The sequence below is a fragment of the Arabidopsis lyrata genome (genome assembly GCF_000004255.2).
Source record: "Arabidopsis lyrata subsp. lyrata unplaced genomic scaffold ARALYscaffold_8, whole genome shotgun sequence".
Lineage (NCBI taxonomy): Eukaryota > Viridiplantae > Streptophyta > Magnoliopsida > Brassicales > Brassicaceae > Arabidopsis > Arabidopsis lyrata.
In genome coordinates this window covers 10,051,560-10,059,068 of record NW_003302548.1, presented here as the reverse complement: position 1 = coordinate 10,059,068, position 7,509 = coordinate 10,051,560, and positions in this window count along the sequence as shown.

Genomic DNA, 7,509 nt, shown 5'->3' with positions numbered 1-7,509 from the left:
AATTGATTAGTGATTGAATCGTTATGTTATAAGAAAATCACAAATTATACAGACAATTTGAAATCGTCGAATGAATAATGATGGCTCTGCCAATCTTGTTTGACTAATCTTATGACTGTATATATGCATTTTTCAGATATATTTATAAACTATATGATTTGCATCTTAAAGTTGTATCAGATTCCGAAACTGATATCCAATTAGGATCAGGCTTTATAAAGTACATCTCTAATCTGAATATAAAATGATTTGCAGGTTTTTGGTACAGACATGTATATGGAGTAAGAGTAAATCAATCTAATGAAGACAATCTAACCAAGAATTATCAGACGGCACAATTACCTCTGTTGAAACATGACTATAAAGGTTAGTACCTGATACATAACTCATTAAGCTTTTCAAAACATAACTCATTAAGCTTTTCAAAACATGTTGATTTGATGCATTTGATTAATAATGATATAAATGTTCAATGAATTTAAAAATTAAGCAGATTTATAGAAAAATTTATATAACATAAGAGTTTCTATCGAACTCTAAAGAATTAAACAAATTTGCAATGAGTTTGTTTACAACTCTTATTCATGAAACTATTAATGACTTTTCTTCTGTGTTATCGTTTAAGCACTGCTATGATGTTCAAAACCTGCATATGATAGAAATAATAAAATTTAACTCCTAAATGCATAATTAGTTAGTTGTAAACTGCACAAAATCATTAGAATATCTAAAATACAAAAAGAAGTTATAATTAGTGGTGAAAGTTACATGTCGAGTTTAGAGTATTGTCTTTAAGTTAATAAATGAAATTTAATCCGTACTGTAGTACCAAATTCAATTAGATTTTGTAATAAATGAAATTCAATCCGTATTGTAGTACCAAATTCAATTAGAGATTTGTTTAAGCTAATTACAGAATTTATCAATTATTCACATAATCAAATATGTTATGAACATATATTTGGTATATAATAATACAAAATTCAATCCGTGTATGGAGTCTATATTTTTATTTCACAATCTCTATGAAAATAGTGCGGCACAATCTATTATTTATTATTTTCAAAATTGCTTGCAAAATCAAATTTTTAAATATTTAGAAGTGTCAAACCTTATTTAACTCATCTCATCATAAATCTCAAAATGCCGTCTGTTATAAGGATCATAACTTTCTACCATATAATACATTACATTTAACCCGCCGACTACTATAAATATTTTAAACACACTTTTTAGAAAATCAAATTAATGTATTTATAATTTTTTTTATCTTTTTAATCTATTAAATATTTATGATATTCTTTAATATATTAAATAAAACTTTTTTAAAATATTCCAAATTAAAATCTTTAAAATTTTTTATTGTAGTATGTAAAATTATGAATTAAGAAAATGATATGAAATTAAATATAAATATTTAAATAGTTATAAGGATCATAACTCATTTCAGCATATAATATATTATAGGGGCTTTTGCAAAAATGCCCTTTTTCAATGCCACTTTTAAAAAATGTCCCTTCTTTAAAATCTTATAAAAATGCTCTTAAACATATAAGATTTACCCAAATATGTATGTAACATTATTAAAACATACACAAACTACATTTCTATGTATCTAAAATCTTAGAAATACTTTATAAATACATTATAAATGCATTTTAAATACCTTTAAAAACCTTTAAAATATCTTGTAAAACCTTTGAAAAACCTTAAAAATCTTTTAAAATAACTTGTAAAACCTTTAAAAACACCTTATAAAACCTTATAAATACTTGGATCGAGTCTTCAAGTAGTAGTTACAATCCATAAGTACCTTATAAACCTAATAAAACTTTATAAAAATTTCAGATTTAAAAGGGGGCATTTTTGAAAATGGACATCTAAAAAGGGCATTTTGAAAAGGGGCACACCAAAAGGGGCATTTTTAACAATTTCCCAATATTATATTCAACCCGCCGCCTATTATAAATATATGTTTCAAAAAATCAAATTAGAGTATTTATACTTCATAAATTTTTGGTCTATTAAGTATTGATGATATTAAAAAAAAAAAGAATATATTACTCAAATATGAATTTTTGACCCGTTAAACTTGTTTTTTTCATACATTGAATAATTTATATTCGTTTTTAAAAATTTAAATTTTGGTATATGCGGAAAAAATTTACTTTTTTTTTATTATATAGATGATATACTGATTTATTTATTTATAGAAATAGAATCATATAAACATGAGATGTGGAGTATAATAATTAATAACAACTTAATATGGTAAGTTAGATATCAAATCTTATATGTTCATTTTGATTGGTCATTCTTTTTAAAGAAATTAATAATAGATTTTTGTTTTTATAATTAAATTAAATTAATTAAATTGTATAATATATATTTGACTTTTTTTTATCCTTAATGAGTTGAATTAATTTACTTTATAAAATTTTATTACTAATGACATTCTTAAGTAATTTTTTACAAAAGGGAAGGTTAGTTAAGGGTATTCTATAAAGTGTACTCCCCAAATAATAGTATAGGATGGGAACCATTATAAAAAAAAACTTTTAAATTGACTCCAATTATATATCTTTTAAATACAGTATTATTAAAAAAAATATAGCTAAATGATGTTTAATTTCACGGGACGGGTAATATGGTGGGATGGGTTTGAGTCGATATTTACACAAGATGGTATACCACGGGTGAAATCTTAAAATTAACAATCAAAATAATCTATTAAACAAATTACATTTTAATTTTTTTTAAAGAAAATATAGTCCCGCGGTGTACCGCGGGTTAAAATCTAGTTATTCTACATTTTTCGGAGATGGAGGGTAAAATTGCGAAAATGGACAAGTTGGAGGTTTTTTTTGCACAAAATCTATATATATATATATATATATATATATATATATATATATATATATATATATGTCCCACTAGTAAAGACATCTTTCTCCTTACCCATGGAGGTTTATGCATAAAATAAATAATAGGAAAACATCAATGTTTACGTTGTAGGATCTTAAGATGCACAATCCGTGCTTGAACTATCAACTTCAAGCTCATTTACTTTTAATTTGGAGCAAAGAGTTATGAGTCACTCCTTTCTTTGCAACACTTTATTGTTTTTATGATATTAGTAATAACGCCATCAGACTATCACCATTAGAGATAACTTGTATTCGATAGCCAAAAAGAAACAACATTCAAATCATTAAAGTTTATTGATTAATGGCATACAACATGTGGAGATGGCATAAGAGCTTCTCCAAAGGGAGGTTCTCTGAATATTTTTGATCGGTTCTCTTGTTGATTTGGCAAAAAAATAAATCAAAACAGATAACAAATGAGAGAATCGACTCTCTTCAGAGAGTTTTGGGCAATTCAGAGAACCGTACACGTGGCAGACTCTAATTGGAGCATCATTTTTAACAAAAAAAAAAAGTCCCGTGCTTTCTTATTTTTCTTGCGGCAAAAAAAAAACAAACCCGATTGTTTCTCACTCTCGCGAAGGCGATCGACGCGACGCCGTTCTTTTGCCGGACCTGTGATTTTCGATCGTCTCGACGCCGGATTCAAGTATCTAAGACTTACATGCCGCCGGCTTCATCAACTGCAGAGATGCTGCTGACCATCGACGAACGGAGGGAAATTGAATCGAAGATTTGCGACTCCCAGATTCGTTGAAAGAAGCTCAAAATTCTTACTGCAGTTACGAATCAAGCCCCTTTCCCCTGTGTATCATGACTTAATTCGTTGTATTTTGTGGTTCTCTAATCGGTTCTTAATCTTATCTACTCAATGTTTGACTATGTGTATATGAGTCTATTCGAGTAAAATTGAATTTTGTGTGATGAGATGATGATAATAGTCATTATAACGCAACTGAACTAAGAACTAATTTATCTATTGAAACAAATATAATGTGTATTGATGCAATTTTCTAAAATGCTACTACAGTTGGCAGTTGCCAATATAAAGATACATGATTAAGAGTTACATTTGACATGCCTAAAGACTAAACAACAGCACACGACAAAATAGTTCGAAAAAGTGGAAGCACACTACAAGAAAAATGAGCTTTGGTAGCACATCGTTGTAGCACAAATTTATGAACTGCTACTAAAAGTACCAAAATCGGATGGCAAGTATTTCGCAGCATTATATTAACGCTAGGATATATTTTTCATTTAGCGGGATCATAACTCTGTATTATAGCGGGGACAGGTAATTGGAGGCAAAACAATTGGGTTTTTCCTCCCAAACCAAAAAAGTCTCGATTCTCAATAGCAAAACAATTGGGTCTTTTACCCTTAGCCCCACAAACAAAATTAACAAAAAAAGCATTCTCCTAAATTTTTTGATTCCATTGCGAAATTTGAATACCCATTGCATGAACTCTCGATTCCCATTGAAGAAATCTCGATTATCAACACCACAATCTCCATCGATTCTCAACTCTCCGTCTCTCTCTTTCTCCTTCTTTCTCCGCCGCCGTTTTTCTCCACCGCCGTTTCTCTCCGCCGTCGTCTCTGTCTCTGTCTCAATAGATCAGGCGATCTCAGTCTCATTAGCCTCGAACTCAGCAGATATCCGTTTCTCTCCTTCTCTGTCTCAGTAGCTTCGAACCCAGCTGATCTCATCCACCTGAAAGGTATACGACATTCAATTAATGTATTTGAGTTCTTGACTATTTACTAGTATTTGATTTTTGACCGTTATAAACATTGAAAGGTAATCACATCTCATCGACTGGATCTTCTGCCTGCATCTTCTGCATGCATCTTGCCTGCATCTTCTGCCTGCATCTTGCCTGCATCTTCTGCTTGTTTGCATCATAATAAAGAGGCTAGTATTTACAATGAACTTGATATTTGATTGATTTGTTTAAGAGTTGACTGAATTGGCTGTTTGATATTTCGTTTTAATAAACTGTTGCTGTGAATGTGTTTGTTGTTTGTTTGGTATTTGTTTGGTGTTTGTGTTATACTTATGTGTTTGTTTTGTTTTCTTTATGGGTAAGCACATATAATGGTTATGGAAAAGACATGGGTTCATCTCAACAGGTATGTGAAAACGTTTTGTAATTGTGTTTATTGGTTTAATTGATATGTTAAAGAGTTTTTAAAGTTTGTAATTCTTTTTTTTTCTTTTGTTTTACTTCACTGTAGAACCGATCCTGGTTATAAGAGAGGTGCTTGGGATTTTGTGAGATCTGTGGCTGCACGTTTAGGAGACAATACAATGATTATTTGCCCGTGCATTGACTGTCGCAACGTACATCGTCACTCAGCCGATGATGTTGTTGATCATCTTGTAAGAAAGGGAATGGATAGGAGTTACAAGTTGCGGGAGGACTGGTATCATCATGGACAAGTGAAATCAGGGACTGAGTGTAGAAAGAACGCAAGTCAGTTGAACCAAGAGATTTTAGGATTGTTCAAAGCTGCTGAGTTTGTAGATGAAGAGCTAGTTAGTCAAGGTGATGTTGATGAGGGTGATGATAAAGAAGAAGAAGAGTTTTTAGCAAAACTAGCTGATGCAGAAACACCTCTCTATCCAGGTTGCACAACCCACAGTAAGCTCTCTGCGATTGTTTCACTCTTTAGGCTAAAGACGCAGGGTGGTTGGTCAGACAAAAGTTTTGATCTTCAACTTGAGTCCTTGTCAAAGATGCTACCCAAGGATAATGTATTGCACACATCTTTGTACGAGGTGAAGAAAATTTTCAAATCTTTTGATATGGGTTATGAGAAGATACACGCTTGTGTAAACGACTGCTGTCTATTTAGAAATCAGTTCCAGGAGCTCGACATTTGTCCTAAATGCAATTCTTTGCAATGGAAGATTAACACGCGAACTGGTGAGGTGAAGAAAGGTACTCCACAGAAAGTACTTAGGTACTTTCCGATAATTCCACGTCTCAAGAGGATGTTCAGGTCAGAGGACATGGCGAAAGACTTACAGTGGCATTTCAGTAATAAGAGCACAGATGGAAAAATGCGTCATCCGGTAGATTCTGTGACGTGGGATCAAAAGAATGAAAAGTATCCGTCATTTGCTGCAGAATAAAGGAACATTAGGCTTGGACTCTCCACAGATGGGTTTAATCCTTTCCACATGAAAAATGTTAACTATAGTGCATGGCCCGTTTTTCTAGTCAATTACAACATGGCACCTGACAAGTGTATGAAAGAGGAGAACATCATGTTGACATTGCTGATTCCTAGACCAACTCAACCTGGAAACAATATAGATGTGTATTTATAACCTCTTATAGAGGATCTCAACCATCTGTGGGAGAAGGGAGAGGTAACGTATGATGCATTCAGTCGCACTACATTCACGTTAAGAGCAATGCTTCTGTGGACCGTACAGGATTTTCCGGCATATGGAAATCTAGCAGGCTGCAAAGTAAAAAGCAAAATGGATTGTCCTGTCTGCGGGAAGCACACAGATAGTTTGTGGTTGAGTAATTGTAGAAAGCACGTGTATATGTCTCACCGGAAGTCTCTGTCACCCACCCATGTTTATAGACGAAAGAAAGCATGTTTGATGGTAAAGCTGAGCATGGAAGAAGAGGTAGGATTCTGACTGGTCATAACATTTATCAAATACTCAAAAATTACAAGAATGATTTTGGAAATTTAAAAGTAAATGGAAGAAAGAGGAAGATGCAAGATCGTGTTGGATCAGCCTCTCATAGTGATGATGAATCCAGTGAATCAGAAGAAGAGGAAGAACAAGTAGATGAAGAGGAGCTATCTAGATGGAAGAAGCGCTCAATCTTATTCAAGTTAGATTATTGGAAGGTATGATTTATATGTTAGTTTTGTTATTATACTATATATTCAGATTTGCTATATTTTTAAAAATAAATGTATTAAACATTCTTTTTATTATCTGTTATTATGTTGTCTAGGAAATTCCTGTTAGACATAACTTAGACGTGATGCACGTGGAGAGAAATGTTGGCCCTAGCCTTGTCTCTACAATGCTGCATTGTGTGAAATCAAAGGATGGTGTTAAAGCTCGGAAAGATATCTAACTGCTTGGTATTAGGAAGGATTTACATCCCCAAGCACGTGGAAAAAGAACCTACCTTCCTCCAGGTACTTGGTCTCTGTCCAAAACAGAGAAGAAAGTATTCTCTAAGCGATTATCTGACTTCACAGGACCAGATGGCTACTGTTCAAATATTTCCAGATGTGTTAAGATAGAAGATTGTACGGTTAAAGGTCTTAAATCACATGATTATCATGTGTTGATGCAACAACTTCTTCCGGTTGCAATCAGAGGTAAGATGAAATATTTTAGATAGAACTCTTGCATAATTAACTGTTAAGTTTTTAATATTCAATGTTATTTATTTACATGTTTGTTACCTAAAGGTGTTAGGATAGCTATTGGACACTTATGCGCTTTCTTCCACAAACTGTGTCAGTAAGTTATTGAAAGAGAGGCAATTTCTGTAATGGAGCTTGAAATTGTGGAAACTATCTGCATGTTTGA